This window comes from Macrotis lagotis, chromosome X (genome assembly GCF_037893015.1).
Source record: "Macrotis lagotis isolate mMagLag1 chromosome X, bilby.v1.9.chrom.fasta, whole genome shotgun sequence".
Taxonomy (NCBI): domain Eukaryota; kingdom Metazoa; phylum Chordata; class Mammalia; order Peramelemorphia; family Peramelidae; genus Macrotis; species Macrotis lagotis.
In genome coordinates, this window is record NC_133666.1 from 394,496,671 (window position 1) to 394,515,111 (window position 18,441).

Below are 18,441 nucleotides of genomic sequence, written 5' to 3' on the forward strand. Positions count from 1 at the left end.
TTGGTACTCCCTTTGGTGCAGGTCAGTTCAACAAGCATATATGTGATTTTGTACTAGTCGTTCTTCAGTGAGAGCTCTGTGCTCTACCCATATTGCACTTGCCCTGTGTGGCCAATCTATTGTTAAATCTTCTTGATTCCACCTAAACTTACCTCTTTCATTTATATTCCCTTCTCTACTCTCACAACCTCCACCCTATACAGGTCCTCATCACCTCATCTGGACTCTTGCTATATAGTCTGCTTAGAGTACCCATCCTGGAGTCAGGGGGAGTTCAAATCCAACCTCAAGACACTTAATATTTTTTTTTAGCTGTGTGATCTTAAGCAAGTCACTTAACCCTGTTACCTGGCAAAATTTTTTTTAAAAGTACAAAAAAAAGTAGTTGGTCATAAAATAAACCCATTAGCATTTCTATCTATTTCCAACAAAGTTGAACAGAAAGCATTAGAAAGAAAAATTGTATTTAAAATAACTACAGACTATATAAAATACTTGGGAGTCTACCTGTCAAGACAGACCCAAGAACTATATAGATACGATTATAAAACACTTTTACAAAATTAAAATCAGATGTAAAAATTTGGAGAAATATTAATTGCTCATGAGTAGGCTAAGGCAATATAATAAAAATGACAGTTCTAAATTAATTTATATTTTCAGTGCCATACCAATCAAACTACCAAAAAATTATTTTATAGAGCTAGAAAAATAATAACAAAAGTTACCTGGAAGAACAAAAGGATCAGAATGTCTAGTGATTCAGTGAAAAAAAATGTGAAGGAAAGTGGCCTAGCCAAACCAGATCTCAAACTGTAAAGCAGTAATCATCAAAACAGTCTGGAACTTGCTAAGAAATAGAGTGGCAAATCAGTGGAGTAGATTAATGTACAATATATAATAGTAGATGACCATAGTAACCTAGTGTTTGGCAACTTGAGACCTAAACTTTTGGAACAAGAATTCACTTTTTGACAAAATTACTGGGAAAACAGGAAAATCTTATGGCAGAAACTAAGCAAAGATTAACATCTCATACTCTACACTAAGATAAGGTCAAAATGGGTGTCTGATTTAGATATTAAGCTAGATATCCTAAGCAAATTAGGAGAATGTAAACTATCTTGTCAGATCTTTGGATAAAGGAAAAATTTATGACCAAATAAAAGATAGAAAGCAGTACAAGATGCAAAATGGAAAATTCTGATTACATAAATGAAAAAGTTTTTGCACAAACAAAACCAATGTGGCCAAGATTATAAGGAAAGCAGAAAACTGGAGGGGAGAGGGGGGCCAAGATGGGAATTTTGAAGCAAGTTTCTCTAAAGGTCTCATTTCTCAAATATATAGAGAGAATTAAGTCAAAGTTATGAAAATATAAGTGACTCTCCAATTGATAAATGATCAAAGGATATAAACAGGTAGTTTTCAAAAGGAGAAACCAAAGCTTTCTTTAGTCATAAAAATGCTCTAAATCACTACTGATTAGAGGAATGCAAATGAGGCACCACCTCATACCTATCAGATTATCTAATATGACTGAAATAGCACACAACAAATGTTGGAGGGGATGTGGAAAAATTGGGACATCAATGCATTGTTGATGGTGTTGTGAACTGATCTAACCATTCTGGGGAACAATTTGTAAATATGCCCAAAGGACTGTAAAACTGCATACATACCATTTGATCCAGCAATACCATTACTAGATCTGTATCAGAGAGGGAGAGAGAGAGAGAGGGAGGGAGGGAGGGAGGGAGAGAGAGAGAGAGAGAGAGAGAGAGAGAGAGAGAGAGAGAGAGAGAGTGAGTGTGTGTGTGTGTGTGTCTGGAGAAGTATCCTATGTTTAAAAATATTTATAGCAGCTCTTTTTTTGGGGTGGCAAAGAATTGGAAACTGAGATGATGCCCATCATTTGGGAAATGGCTAGACAAGTTGTGGTATATAATTGTCATGGAATACTACTGTGCTGTGTATGATGATTATGTCTGTTCTTCATTCTCAAAGAAGACCATGACATTAGGGAGTGCTATAAGAAATGACAAGCAGTATGCTTTCAGAAAAACCCAGGGAGATTAATATGAACTGATTCAAAGTGAAGTGAGAACCAGGAGAATTGTACATAGAAATAGCATTGTTGTAATGATGATCAGTGTGAGTAACTTTGTTATTCTGAGCAATATAATGATTCAAAAAAATTTCAGAGGATTCATGATTTAAAAAATACTTTCTACCTCTAGAAAAAAGAACTGATGACTGAAATGCAGATCAAAACATGCTTTTTAAAAATTTTATTTTTTTATCTTTTATTTTTTGGTTCATAATTTTCTTTTGAAATTTGGTTAATATAGAAATTTTTTATGACTACATATGTATAATCTACATCAAATTGCTTGCCCAAAATTTGTTACTTAAAATTTTAAAAAAATGTTAAATATTATTTTTACATCTAATTGGAAAAAAATAAAATCTATTTAAAATATTTGCTTATTGTAAATGTAGACTAAAAAGTAAATCAGCAACTAGTGAATAAAAATAATTCTGAAGGAAAATAACATAGCCATCAAGTTAAGTATTTTAATAGTAGGAATTTATGGTTTGATTTACCTGTTGAGCTCCTCAGTATTTATGTAAGGAGATACCAGCTGTTGTCTCTCCAGTTAGCAGAGTGAATTGCAGTTTGGTTCTTCAAAGATTTCAGTGTTCTATGATTTCAACTGTATAGCATTACTAAGAGAGTATCAGTGCTAACATGAAGGATTTTGATATTAGACTTCAGCTTGAGATTTTTCATCATTTCCCAAATGCAATCCAATTCCTGTTCGCTTTAGTGGCAAGCAAACTTTCTATCCATAGTTCTATGTATTTACTGATTCATTTTTATATTATTGTCTGGGGTATGGACAGACTTCATTGATGTGGATTTCCATATTTGCATTGTTTTGCCAGTATCACTTTAGGTATTGTGGATCTCCTTTGGGGGAACCCTATAGTATCATGGAACTTGTAATCAGGACAGTTCAATTTGCAGACAGTAAGCAGCCTTGTAAAGGACCTACCATGCATAATAAATTCCTCCACCCTGTGGACTCTCTACAGAACATCTTTCATTAATCATAAATGCAAATGTCTTTGGCAAAAATTATTCCATATTTATGCTTGCTTGATATTGACATCACTGATTATTCAACAAAATTAATCTCTTTGGCATCCGTTGGTTACTCTTATATAATCTTAACATATGATGGAAACATCTTGTTGAATCAATATCTTTAATCTACATTTTGCTGTAGAATCTATTTTTTTAAGCCCCAAAGAGCAAACAGTTTTATCTTATATTTTGAAACTTCTCAGTTGTTTTACTGTGAAATGGGTTTACCCTAGAGTTTGGTTTTTTTTTTTTTGCAGTTGCCAATTTCTTTTTTGTAATTTTATAAATTGTATCCTGGATATTATCTGTCAATCATTCTCATAAAGTTTTTTTTTTTCTCTAAGAGATGAGAAACTGTGCTGAAGAAATAGTTGCTTAAGTCTTCTTGGTTGCCTTTTTTTTTTTTTAAATGAAGTCAAATAGTACTTCAGTTTGGTTCTCTAACCTGTTTGAAAATATGAGTTTGTTCCAATACTTCCAACTAGGAAAGTTTTTGAGTATAATCATGAATTTTGAACTTGCTTTTGTGCAATATCTTTTATAAGAAAATGTGAGAGAATTCAGAAACCTGTACTACTTCATAATAACTCAAATGCTACAACCCTTTCTAAACCCACTTCCACAAGCTAGCTTAAGGTCGCTGTCAAGGTAAATAGCCATATATATTATATATCATCTGATATAGTAGGAGCTGTGAGTGGAGAAGGGCTGGTCAGAACCAGTTGAACATCTCCAAACTCATTCCCTTTCACCAAAGACTCTTAGGTTGTTTAAAGTTACAGTTTGTCTGACTTACACAGCCTGGGGAAAAGACTTGGGCTAGGCCACTAATTATTGTAGTATTTATATATTTCTTAACCATGTGAATATAAAAGTGTGCTAACATATGTAATTAAGTTCCTAAATTTTAAATGTATCACTGATTTAAGTTTTTGAGCATTATTCCTCTAACCCAATTTTCCCCATAAAGTCTGTGGATTTTAAATTTAGCATTTTGCATGGCATGGTGTTTTTTGGGAACCCTGTATATCGTGCTGGTATGTCCGTTTTTTTTTTTTATAATCTTCCCTTTGAATTCTCTTGAAAATCAAAATTGTGTTTCTTTCAAAACAGATTTCTTTAATTTTTTATTTAGTCAGGTATGAAATGCCTTCTTAAGATAATATTTTCAAATACCACTGCCAGTTCTTCAAATAGTATCAAGAGCAGTGGTTCTCCTATCATTTGCTGAAGAGAGAATAGGCTACCTTCAAAATACTGCCAGAACTCTTCCGTTGCAGATCTTTTTGTTGCCTTCTTTAAGTTTTACCTACAAATCTAGTTTGGTTTAGTTGCTCATTTTGTTCCAATTGCCTTCTGATATTTTGTGAGGTGGAACTGCTCATAATCCATCATTTCTGTCCCTGATATTTTACAAATGAGCTTGTTAATACTCTTGTTTACTAGATGTCTTAGTTTGTCAAGAAGATAGTGTTTGCTGTCTTGAATTGGTTTTTGGACTCTGGTTTCCTCACTGTAATTGTTTTGGTTGGTACCATTTAAACTATTCAAAAAACAATAAATGGTGGGGCGGCTAGGTAGAACAGTGGATAGAGTACTGGCCCTGGAGTCAGGAGTACCTGAGTTCAAATCCAGCCTCAGACACTTAATAATTACCTAGCTGTGTGGCCTTGGGCAAGCCACTTAACCCTATTTGCCTTGCAAAAAAAACCTAAAAAAAACAATGAACAGTCAGTATCTTTTGTACATTTCCTAATTTTTGTAGTCAGCAGCTGAAGTGGATCACTGTGTAACAGTTACAGATTCATGCCATATTTTCTTGTGCGTTCATCTTTTTGCTTTCATCTAAATTGGTGAATATATATCTCCTTATTTTAAACTTTGTTTTAATGATTACAAATTTAACTGATTAAGACAATAGAATAGAATAAAAAGAACACTCCATTTGGAGTCAGAGGGAGTGGATTCAAATTTCATCTCTGGTACCTATTCCCTTTGTAAATTTGTATTAGCCTGGTGTGCCACCCAAGACCCTGGAAGTTACTTTCATGAGAGACTTAAAATCCTAGATATGCTTATTGAAGGTTTCATAGGATCAGGTGAAAAGTAAGTCCTCCTATAGTTCTTATATGAAAGACCCAGTAAGCAGTAAACATTATGCCTCAACTTCCTTTACTCTACCAATGTAGAGTTTTATATCTTTGCTGATGTAACCTAAAAGTCTAAAAAAGAGTTGTTTTATATGCCACGAAAGTCTGATTGGAAAATTGTTATCAGTGTTCTCTTGACTTCTTCTGAAATAGTCCTGGACAAAATACCTTAAGAGGAATCAAGGGGATCAGAGAAGATTAGGTTAGGAGAACAGGATAGGAGAAATTTTAGTTTCTTACTTAATCTTCTTCCAGTTTATGGCCTTCTATGCTTGCTGCAATCCAATGCCTCCTTGCTGTTCCTTGCTTAAGCATAGAAATTTTCACTGGCAATTTCCTCATTCTTATAATTTTTCTCTTTCTATCCCCTAGCTTCCACTACCCCCCCCCCCCAATTCCTACTTTTTACATGAAGCCTTTGCCATTTTCCCTTTATAGTTAAGATTTTATACTGGAAGAACTGCTTCCTTCTCAAACCTTTTTTCATTAATTCCTTTGATATTCTTGGTGTTTTATTCCTCCAGATGAATTTTATTATTTTTTCTAGCTGTCTAAATAATCCTTTGGTAGTTTGATTGATATGAACTATAGCTAAATTAATTTAGGTATTGTTTTTATTGTAATGATTCTCTGCCTACTCATTGACAGTATTTCTCCAATTATTATAATATATATTTGAGTAAAGATGTTTTATAATTGTGTTCATATAATTCCTTTGTGTGTCTTGCAGATAAACTCCCAAATGTTTAGATGTTTGAGATGCATTCTCTCTTTTTTTTTATCTTTTCCTGCTGGTTTTTATTAGTAATATACAAAAAATCCTGATGATTTATTTGAGTTTATTTTATATCATGAAAACTTGCAGAAGTTCATTTTTTAAATTTAAGGCGATGGGGTTAAGTGACTTGCCCAAGGTCACACAGTTAGGCAATTGTTAAGTGTCTGAGGCCGGATTTGAAGTCAGGTACTCCTGACTCCAGGGCCGGTGCTCTATCCACTGCAGAAATTCATTTTTTTTAAGTTAATTTTTAACTTGATCCTAGAGGGGTTTTTTTAGGGGTTTTTTTTGGGTTTTTTTTGCAAGGCATTGTAGTTAAGTGGCCTGCCCACACAGCTAGGTAATTATTAAATGTTTGAGGCTGGATTTGAACTCAGGTACTCCTGACTCCAAGGCCGTTGCCACCTAGCCACCCCAGATCCTAGGGTTTCTTAAGTAAAACATTATATTATCTGCAAAGAATGACAGTTTTGTTTCCTAGGTCTATTCCTTCAATTTCTTTTTGTTGTCTTATTGCTGTAGCTTTCATTTATATTTTTGCTTTACTTTTGACAAAATACAGCACCCATTTCTATTAAAAACACTAGGGAGTATAGGAATAAATGGACTATTCCTTAGAACAATAAGCAGTATCTATCTGAAACCATCAACAAGCATTATATTCAATGAGGAGAGGCTAGAGGCATTCCTAATAAGATCAGGGGTGAAACAAGGATGCCCATTATCACCAGTACTATTCAATATCGTATTAGAAATTTTAGCTTCATCAATTAGAGAAGAAAAATAAATTTGAAGGAATTAGAATTGTAAAGGGAGAGTCAAAACTGTCACTCTTTGCAGATGACATGATTGGTCTACCTAGAGAATCCCAAGAAATCATCCAAAAAACTACTGGCAACAATTAGCAATTTTTAGCAAAGTTGCAGGATATAAAATAAACCCTCATAAATCCTCAACTTTTCTATATATGACTAGCAAGATAGAGGAGGAAGAGCTAGAAAGAGAAATCCCATTCAAAGTAACCTCAGACAATATAAAATACCTGGGAGTCTATTTGCTAAGACAGACTCAGAAACTTTTTGAAAACAATTATAAAACACTTCTCACACAAATTAAATCAGATTTAAATAACTGGGCAATTATCAACTGCTCATGGATAGGTAGAGATAATATAATAAAAATGACAATTATATATTTTTGCTTTACCTCTGGTCTTACTAAAAAGGTCTCTAGTTTAAGTCTATTATAGATAATGCTGCCTCTTGATTTTAGATAAATACTATTTGTCACCTTAAGGTAAGCTCCATTTATTCCTATGCTTTCTAATATTTAACAAGAATATGTGTTTTATCTTATCAAAAGCTTTCTCTGCAGCTGTTTAATTTTTCTTGTTTATGTTATTAATATAGTTTATGGTTATAGTTTTCCTAATATTCAGCCAGCCTTTTAATAATGTATGATCTTTGTGAAATGTTCGACCTGAATGTTAGCAATTATACTAAAAAGCTTTAGAAGAGAAGATCAAAATGAATAAAACCAATAAATCTAGAATAAGAAGGTAAATGGTTAATTGTGGGAAAAATATTTAACATCTCTGATAAATATTTGGTATCTAAAATATATAGATGAATAACAGAAATATGTCAGACCAAAAGTAGATAATCTACCCAGTAGATAATACTCATAGGGTATGAAAAAAATAGTTCTCAAATGAACAAATGGTTCTCAAAAGCAGGATTGCAAATTATTAGCAGTCATATAAAAGAGTGCTCTAAATCATTTGTAAGAGGAAACAATGCAAATTAAAATCTTCAGGTTTCACCTCATACACAGTAAATTAAGAAGAATAAAAAAAATGGCCAATATTGAAGAGATTTTGGTTTTGTTGGCAGAGCTATGAATTGGTACATCCATTCTGGAAGATTTGGAATGATGTAAAACAAGTGACTAAAATATTCATACTTTTTAATCCTAGAGATTCCATTGTTAGTCACAATCCAAATAAATATTTATATGGCAGCACTTTTTTTTTGTAATAGCAGAGAGTTGGAAACTAAGTAGAAACTATTAATTGGTGAATGATTAAATACATTGTGGTGCATGAATGTGATAGAATGTTACTATATTGTAAGAAACAACGAATATGATGAATACTGAGAATAACAATATATGTAGTATATGAACTGATGCAAAATATAAGCAGAATCAGGAAGATAGTATTACTGATAATTATGTAACTAGATAGCCTAATTTTGGATTCTTTTTTCCTTGTGATTTTTGAAAGGGAATAGAAGTATATTTTGTAAACATTTTAGTTTATAATGGCAATAACATGCAGGATTTATGTTTGTGCTGTTTTGAATGTCTTTTATGAAGTTTTACCAAATTATGAAATTTAGTTACATTATGTTCCTATTAGATTATGAGCTTCTAGAGACTAGGGCCTTCCTTTTTATCTCTAGTGTTTGTCACAGTTTCTTGCATAGAGTTGGATGCTTAATAAATGTATTGACTTACTACTTGTACAAAGTGGACACTTACGATTGAATTATTAGATTGCCTGAATGAAACTCAGAAGCAGAACTTTATCAAGTGACAGATCAGAAGATGCTTGTTTTCTATATTCTCCCCTATTACCCTCTATCCTCTTTCTTTTTTACCACTTTGGATTTTTGTGATAGGAAATACATACTAGAAATCAATATGCCTTCTAGCTTGAGTGAAGTGACGTCACTACACTGACTGGTCTAACACTTGAATTTTTCTACTTAAGAAGAAAACCCTTGCTTCTTCATTTCTTTATGTTTGCATCAAACACACTCAATTAGACTAAGTTCTTTCAGAATCATTGACTAGAAAGAACTCTTTCTGAATACTAAGGGGGGAAAAGAAGCCAAACTCCCCTCATTTACCTGTCAGATCACTTTTAAAAATAATGAATGTGTCAACTCCCACAATGCATGTTTACAGCAGGGAGTCGTATTTATGAGGTGTCTAATCCAACACTGATCGTTCTTCTCATGCTGGTGCAGATTGCAGAGAAGGTTGGCATACTGTCAGTACTTGGTGATTGTTACATCATGTGATTCACTGCCTTATACTGTTTATGGAAAATTCTGATACCAAGTTTGACAGTAATACTACCGCAGATAATATTTTGGTGAGGCAGCTAGTTGACTATACCTTGGAGTTGATAACTTCTATTTAGTGTTAGTGTCTAACAACGACATCTTATCATTTGACATAAGGAGTTGTAAATCTTTAAGAAGTCAAAATGTGTATGTGTGAGTGAGAGAGAGAGACAGAGATACTGTCTATCTCTCTATCTCTCTTTTTATATATATATATATATATATATATATATATATATATACACACACACACAAGAAATAAGCTGGAATAGAATGATACATGCAAATGAGACCTCAAAGGTTAACACATTTTATTTTACAGGGTGACTGAGGCTTAGATAAATCAAACAACTTAACCTAGTTCATGTGACTTTATACTTGGTAGATGAAAGGCTCAAATTTATACTACTTTATCTTAACTGGATCCTTTCTTGCAGCATGGCAATTCTAATTTTCCTCTCCAGTTGATTCTCTACCACAGCAGTTAAACTTTTCAAGGCTCTTTTTCCATTGCCCTTTCCCTCTTAGCTAAGTTCTTTACTTCAAAAGAAAATTTAGACCATTCACCAAGAATTCCCTCTTCTCTCCTCTTCGTTTCACATCCCTGACATCTTCTCCCATCCATCCTCCTTCACTATTTCATAGTTGGAACAAAATGAGTTATAAGATAGAAGTAAAATAATGATCTTTGATGATGAATTTACTCTTCTGCCTGCCAATGCTAGCCCTTTTGTATATATCTTTGATATCATCCTTTCTTCTCTTTTCCAGTAGGTTGCCCCACTCTAATATTCAATCTCTATCAATTAGGGGCAGTTTGGTAGTGTAGTGAATAGAGCCTTGGAGTTAGCAGGACCTGGGTTCAAATTGAACCTCAAACACTTGACACCTAGTACCTCTGAGACCTTGGACAAGTCACTTAACCCTGCTTACCTTGCATCTGGGGCCAGCTACAGTCATCCTGATTCATATCTGATCACTGGACCCAGATGACTTTGGAAGAGAAAGTGAGGTTGGTAACTTAGCACAGCCCCCCCACCCCCACCCCAATCCAATTCATGTGCTTATCATGACATCAGCTCCCTGTGATGCCATGGTCTTCTTCAAAAACAAAGGAAACACATTGTCATCATTGGTTACTTCACTGCTTTCTACAAACATCAAATAGGCATGCTTAGACAGTTAGTGAATAGAATGGTGGGCCCAGAGTCAGAAAGTCCTGGATTAAACTCTAGCTCCAAATACTTATTAGCTGAGTGACCCTGATCAAGTCACGTGACTTCTGTCTGTCTCAGTTTCCTCAGTTGTAAAATAGGATTATAGAGCATCTATCTTGACAGTTGTTATGAGGATCAAATGAGATAGTACCTTCCACATAATAGACCTTTCCTTTCCCCACAAATCTCCTCCATCCTTTAAAAGCTTTCACTAGATACTCCAGTGCCTATATCATACTGTATCCTTTCTTCCCAAAGGCATCTTCTTTAATGCATCCACTTTTCTTCTCATTTCCTTCTAAACCCTCTTTTAACTGACTTTTGACTTCATCATTTCTTATGATTCTTTTTTAAAATTTTATTTAAGGCAATGGAGTTAAGTGACTTGCCCAAGGTAACACAGCTAGGCAATTACTAAGTGTCTGAGGTCAAATTTGAACTCAGGTCCTCTTGACTCCAGAGCTGGTGCTCTGTTCACTGTGCCACCTAGCTGTCCCTGCCTTCTACATTTCAATTCGTAATCTCTTTTCTAAATATAATATGGCTTTTTTCCTTAATCCTCATCATTCTTGATCTCTCTGAAGCACCTGACACAGTTGATTAATGCTTTCCAGATGCTTTCCTTTGTTTTTTCATGGCTTTACTCTCTCTTCCTTCTCCTCCAATATGTCTTAACTTTTGGTCTTCTTTGCTGAATCTTCATCTATGTCATGCCCTCAGCTGGATATCTCCTAAGTATTTGTTTTAGACCCTCCTTTTTTTTTTTTTAACTCTATACTCTTACTTGGTAATCTCATCAGCTCCCAGGAGTTCAGCTATCATCTCCTTGAAGATAATTCCCAGAGTTATATGTCCAGCCCCAGTCTTGGTCCTACATCACCTTTTGCCTACTTGACATTTCAAACTGTGTATCCTACCCACATCTCAAACTCAATGGATCCAAAATAGAAAACATTATTTTTCTCCCCTTCAAATTGCCCTCTCTTCGAAATTTCCCAATTACTGTTGTCAATACAACCCTCCTTCTAGTCACCTGGATTTTATACCTTGACTCCTCTTTCTCACCTTATATATATGCCAGTCAGTTGTTTAACATTGTAATTTGCTTTTCTATAATATCTCTTGCCGTGTGTCCCTGTGGTAGACTTTGGTTGGGTCTATCCTAAATACATTACAATGGAGGAATTAATCCCTAGGGAACTTTTAGACTTGGATCTGAATAGAATTCCAAGAAGGGATCAGAGGTATTTATTGTCATATTAAAAAATACCCTAAGTTACTATTGATTAGATAATGATAAATTGAAACAATTCTTAATTACCTCCTTACACCTGTTAGAAATGACAACTGCTGACAGTTTATAGAAAGTTATTAGCTCAGTATCTGTCACAAAGTAGGAGAAAATAAGTACATTAATGAATTGTTGGTGTAGTGAACTGATCCAACCATTCCAGAGAACAATTAGAACTATTCCCAGAGGACTCTAAAACTGTGTGTGCTCCTTGAATTAACAATACCACTCCCCAAAGAGGTCAAAGGAAGAAGAAGTATATGTAAAAAATTTTATAAATAACTCTTTTTGTAATAGCAAGGAATTGGAAATTGAAGGTATACTCATCAATTTGGGAATGGCTGGAAAAGTTGTGGCACATGATTGCAGAGTATTATTGTGCTATTAGAAAAAACAAGAAAGATATTTCAGAAAAAACAAAAACATCACAAGACCTATATGAGGAGCCAGGAGATTATTGTTCATAGTATAACAGCAATGTTAATTGATGATCAGCTATGAAAGACTTGGCTACTCTGATCAAAGTACAGTGACCCAAGTCAATTCCATAAGGACTAATAATGAAAAAATGCTATCCATCATCTCCAGCGAGATCTGATGAATTTTAATTGCAAATTGAAATTTGATTTTTTCACTTTGTTTTTCTTCTTTCCTTCCTTCCTTTACTTTTTTTCCCAATATGTCAAATTTTGATAGATTTTATGTGATTTCACATGTGTAATTGATATATTGTTTGCCTTTCCAGTGGATGGAGGAGTGGGAGGGAGAGAGAGAGAATCTGGAACTCAAAATTAAAAAAAAAAGAATGCTAAAAGTAAATGATACATTATTAAATAATTTAAAAGAAATGAGAAGGGAGATGCTTTCAGAAAAACTTGGGGACAATTGATAGGAATTGATGCAGACAAAGTGAGCAGGGTCAAGAGAACAATGTACATAATATCAGCAATATTGTAACAATGACTACTGTGAAAGATCTTGTGACTCTGATCAAGACAGTGATCTAAGGCAATTCCTAAAGACTCATTTGAAAAAGTCTTCGCACCTTCAGAGAAAAAAAACTGATGAACTCATGAGTTTAAATCAGAGTATTAACTTTTTTTAATTAATTTTTTTGCTTTATTTTTAGACAATAGGGCTAATATGAAAATGTTTTGCGAGATGGGTTGAAGAGGGGGCTGGAGGGAGAGGAAAATTTGAAATTCAAAATTTTTAAATGAAAATGCTAAAAAGTAAATGACAAATTCAAAAAAAAAATAAATTTCCAGGAAGAAATATGAACCTCTAGGAGTTGAGAGCATCCCTAATACTGATAAACTTCTGCCTCAGAGATAAGTAGTGCATAAAGATTTTTTCTTTCTTTTGGTTTTTTATTTTTGTTCTTGCAAGGCAGTATGTAGGATTAAGTGACTTGCCCAAGGTCACACAGCTAGGCAATTATTAAATGTCTGAGGTTGGCTTTGAACTCAGGTCCTCCTGATTCCAGTGCTGGTGCTCTATCTACTGTGCTGGTGCTCTATCCACTGCGCCACCTACTTGCCCCTTTTCTTTCTTTTTTAATGTAAAGCAGAAGGCCTTTCATTGGTGATGTCCCTGTGACCCTGTTTTTAAAAAGCTTCTACTGAGGCAGATTTTGATCTCCTCAGACCTGGTGAATTTTCCACTCTGTGTGGATCCTGTTTGCTACCACACAAATATTGTCTCCATGGATTCTAATAAACAAACAAACAAACCCAGAGAGGTCTTGGCATTTAATTCAACTCAACAAGAAATAGAACTACTTAGTGTGCATGCTTAACCTTTTGCCTGACAACTGTTTTCTTGCATGCTAAGAAAAGTGACTCTTTTATAACCCTTTTGCTTTATGTTTGTAGGGTTAGTAATTTTTATTATTCCCATGATCATCATATGAGTTAGCATTTACATAGCACCTACTTTGTGACAGATACTGAGCTAATAACTTTCTATAAATATTATCTCACCTGATCCTTATAGCAATCCTGGGAGGTAGGCTCTATTATTGTTTCTGTTTTGTAATAGAGAAAATCGAGGAAATTTGCCCAAGATCATTTGCTCAAGTGTCTGAATCTGGTTTGAACTCAGGTCTTCCTGCCTCTAGACCCAGCCACCTAGTTCCTTACTACTCCACCTGACTTTCAGATAGCTTGCTGAGGATAAGATAACTGCCTACAGCTGCTCCCTACCCTTACCGTAGTTCTCTCCAATTATAATCCTAGTTCAAGATCTCATCTTTTGTTTGAACTATTGCAGTAGTCTTCTTATTAGAATTATTGCTTTAAGGGTTAAGAAACTCCTCTCAAATACAGCCTCCACTGAGCTGCCAGATCTAGATAAAAGCTTTAAAACAGTCTTCTTTTAGATCCTTAACTTTTTAGGGGAGATTTTTATAGCATTGGCAGTACACCTATGTATAGTTACACACACATATGTATACTCATATACTTATATGTATACTCATATATATATATATACAAATTTTTATATTTCTGGTTTTTTCACTACATTTGGACAAATGATTTCAACTCCAGGGGTAATAATTTCTTTATCAATAAACTAATAACCTTTCTGTTTCTAAATATTTAAATTCATATTTTTAAAACTGATAAATTAACTATTTTAGCCATGAATTACAGATTTGTTGAATTAAAGTTTATAAATGTCCAGAAAGATATTAAGATAAGGTTTTTAGTATTTTGTCTTAAATAAATTATGCTTAATTTCTAAAGTAATAATTCTGATTCAATTCAACAAATATTTATTAGGTTCTACAGTAAAAATTTCAATTCCACAAATATTTATTTATTAGGCACTTAAAACATACAAGGTGCTGGATTAGATAAAAAAGAATATGAAGACAAAAATGGAAGTCTACTCTTAAGGATTTTCAGGTGAGGGAATATAAAATACACTAATAAATGTGTATGTATATAAGGGATACAAAATTATACCAATAAATGTGTGTATTTAAAGTGTAACATGTGTATGTACACATATATACAATGTATGTGTGTGTGTGTGTGTGTGTGTGTGTGTATAGAGAGAGAGAGAGTTGCTATATAAATTCAAAAAAGGAGAAAAGGCACTAAAAACTGAAAAGATAGGTAAAGGCTTGCCGTAGAAGATGGTATTTCTGATGTGCTTTGAAGAAAATCAGGTTTGCCTGGACAGTGAGGAAAGAGTGTATTCCAGGCAAGGAGTTCATCCATGCAATGATACATAAACCAGAAATTGCCTTGATTATGAGGAGCAGCTAATACGACAGTTTGACTGGAATAGAGAATTTCTGAAGGGGAAGATGTTATGAGATAAAATGGGAACATTATGTGGGAGTTACTTTGAAGACTATAAATACTAACCCATGGGATCTTGCATTTTATCCTAGAGGCAATAGTGAGCCTCTGAAGCTATTTGAGTAGGGAAGTGGTGGGTTCTGATCTATGTTTTAGGAATATCACTTGGGCAGCTGTGTAGAAAAGCTTCAGTATTGAAGCTTTGGAATAAAAGGTAGAAAGAAAGGAGGGGCAAAAAATTTGCCTTGTGGATAGGCAATACTAAGCAATTCCTGATATGGGGTAGGAGATAAGAGATGTTATGAGCATTTAACAGTTTTTTCCTTTGAAATTCTAGATTGACATTAGTAACCTGTGGCCTCATAACAAAGGTAGTATATAGAATGACTTTCTGTTTTGCCAGATCATCCATCACCTTTGTTGTGCCTTCCCCTTCTTGGCCCCCCAGGTGCTACCAACAATCACCAACCATCTCTTTTTTGAGGTTTAATGTATTTATAAACACTCTCCCTATCCTGCTCTATTTACTCCCAAATGGGAAATTTAGGAGCTCATACAACTTGATGTAAGCAGAACCTAGAAAACAATGTATAGTACACAGCGACTACAAACAACAGTATTAGTGAAAAGAATGCCAACAACAGCATCGTCAAAACCAGCATTGTATAATTTGAGAATGTACTTCCTTCCTTTCTTTGCAGAAGACAGGAATTATAGATGTGGAACATTGTATATGCTGTTGGACTTGATTGATGTTGCTTTGTTTGGCTGAGCTATTTTTTTTTTCTTTTTTATTCTTTGTTTTAAGTGTTGGCTTTCTGTGTAGGAGAGAGGGGAGGGATGTTGGGGCAAAAAAGGATTGTAAAAATAAAAAAATGCTAATAAAATAATGTAATATGAAGTCAGCATATTCAGCAAATTACCTAGTATCTCATTTCATTGAAAAGATTGAATCCATCAAATGTGAGCTCTCTCAGCCTTCCTTTCTCCATCATTCCACTGCCATCATGACCCACTTTTTTCATTCCCTCAAAACACAGAGAAGAAAATGGCTTGTTTTTCCCCTACCTCCTCTGGGATTTTGCTTCTGTAGTTAGAGACCCACTTTGTTAGCTTTTTTAGTTTCCCCCTCTTTGCTCTCACCTTTACCGTTCTCACCTTCTTAGGTTTTCTCAAACTTAAAAACATCTCTCACTTGTTCACTCTAATTCGCTATTTTATATACCCCCACCCACCCAACCCTCTAGAACAGCTTCCCTATTTGTGACCCTTGTTCTCTCTTACCCACAGATCCATAGCATAGTGTTTTGGGAGGTAGTTGGCATTTAGCAGAATTGTAGACTTTAGATGCCTTGGGGGTGTCCCTGTTCAGATTTCCAAATGGTTTCCCTGCACTAATAGTGACTTCTGTGGCAGGATTTCTCTTCAATTGTCCACAGTCTTCAGCTGACATTCTGTGCCGTCTTGAAGTGGTGCATGAAGATGCTTATTATAGTCAATTTTCCTTGAATATCTTGACCAACAAGATTTTTGTTAGAGTACACGTAGGAGAATTGGGTTCTTATATATCCTTTTTTGTTGCTAACCTTTCTGTAAGCTCCTATCATCTTTAAAAACATAACTCAAGGACTATCTTGTATAGTAGAACCTTTCCTAATTCTCCTAGTGCTAATGTGCCCTTTCTTTTACCCCATAAAGTTATTTTGTATATATGTGTTTTATATTTATTTATATGGATGGATACATGCTATTTCCTCCAATAGAATATAAATTCTTCAAGAATAGAACCTATTTTCTTTTTTGTCTCAATATCTTTGATATTTAACATGAAATATTTTGGTTATTCAATTGTAGCCAACTCTTAGTGACCCTATTTAGAGTTTTCCTGACAAAGACGCTGGAATGGTTTGTCATTTCCTTTTCCTGTGCATTAAGGCAAATAAAGATCAAATTTTGTGCCCAGGACCATACAGCTAATGAATGTCTGAACCCTAATTTAAGCTCAGTTCTTCCTGATTCCAAGCCCAATGCTCTATTCATTGAGTCACTTCCCTATCTCTGTTTAAAACATAGTAGAGTCTTAATAAAATGCTTATTCAATAAATGAACAATAAAATTAATATTTTACAGTGTTACCTGACTGGATAAATCAGGGACATGCTGAATAATTTAATAAGATTCACCAAGCATTTATTTTGTAGTTCAATCATTCAGTCATATTTGTAACTTCATTTGGTATTTTCTTGGCAAAGATACTGGAATGGTTTGCCATTTCCTTTATTTTACAAATGAGAAAGTAAGGCATCCCGGGTTAAGTGACTTGCCCAGGATCACACAACTGGTAGGTATCTGGATTTGAACTTGGATCTTCCTGATGCCAGACCTGTTCTCTATTCACTGTGCCACCTAGATGCCCCAGTTTTAGTTACTGACTATTGACTTTTACACACAGGTTAAATAAAAGTTATAAGTAAAGGATTGGGGGAAAGCTTGGCTCAGTAACAAGCTCAAAATGACTGTAGGTTCAAAATTAATCAAGATGACAGTTAAAAGCAGAAAAAAAGTAATATGATCTTTGACTTCATTAAAAGAGAAATAGTGTGTAGAATAAACGAGCTAACAGTACCCTTGGCAGATATCTGGAACATTATGATCATGTTGCAAGTCACATGTTTGAGTGCTGTCAATTCTGAGCAGCAACTGAACAGAGGTGTGTTCCAAGGTGGGCAGGTAACTGACTGACTTGTTCTTTGGACTGTAGTTAATGGTGACCGGATATTATCATATGGGGTCTAAATAAAGCCAATTCAACTTGTACATCCCTTCCCTTCTTTCTTATTCTTCCCCTTACTGCATTCTCTCTTACCATCCTACTGGCCTACTAGCCTGTTCCCTGTGCATAATAGCATTGTCTTTCCCACTTTTGTGCTTTTTGCAGGTGTTTGAAACACATTCTGTCCCCATCTCCATCTTATATCATTCCCAGTACATGTGCCACCTTTTATATAAGGTCTTTTCTGATTGTTCTAGTTGTTGGCACACCTCCCTCTCGAAATTACTTTGTTTGAATTGTTGATGCTTTTGTATTTGATTATTTATGTACCTATCGCCTCTCCTTAGTGGAATATAAGCATTTTTAGGAGAGGATGTTTCATTTTTATCTTTTTATGTCCAGTGTCTAGGATAGTTTATTTTTATGTAGTAGGTATTTAATAAATGTTTGTTGAAATTAGAACCACTGGTTAATTTTGGTTCTTTGCCTATATAATAATTTAGAATATGACTATTTAGTAGTTTGCTTAATTTTGTTCAGGTAATAAATGGTATTCAAATATACTTTAATAGTCAAAGCATCAGGTGAATTTTTGGCGGGGAGAGTATTCATAATATGGTGTGCATGAGATAAAACTTG

General features: G+C 34.4%; 1 protein-coding gene across 4 annotated transcripts in view; it reads left to right on the plus strand.

Moving 5' to 3' along the window:
• The window catches only part of TPD52 (tumor protein D52), a 341,461-nt gene that overhangs the window by 170,329 nt on the left and 152,691 nt on the right, over nt 1-18,441 (plus strand). The gene's annotated exons all lie outside the window — the stretch shown is intronic.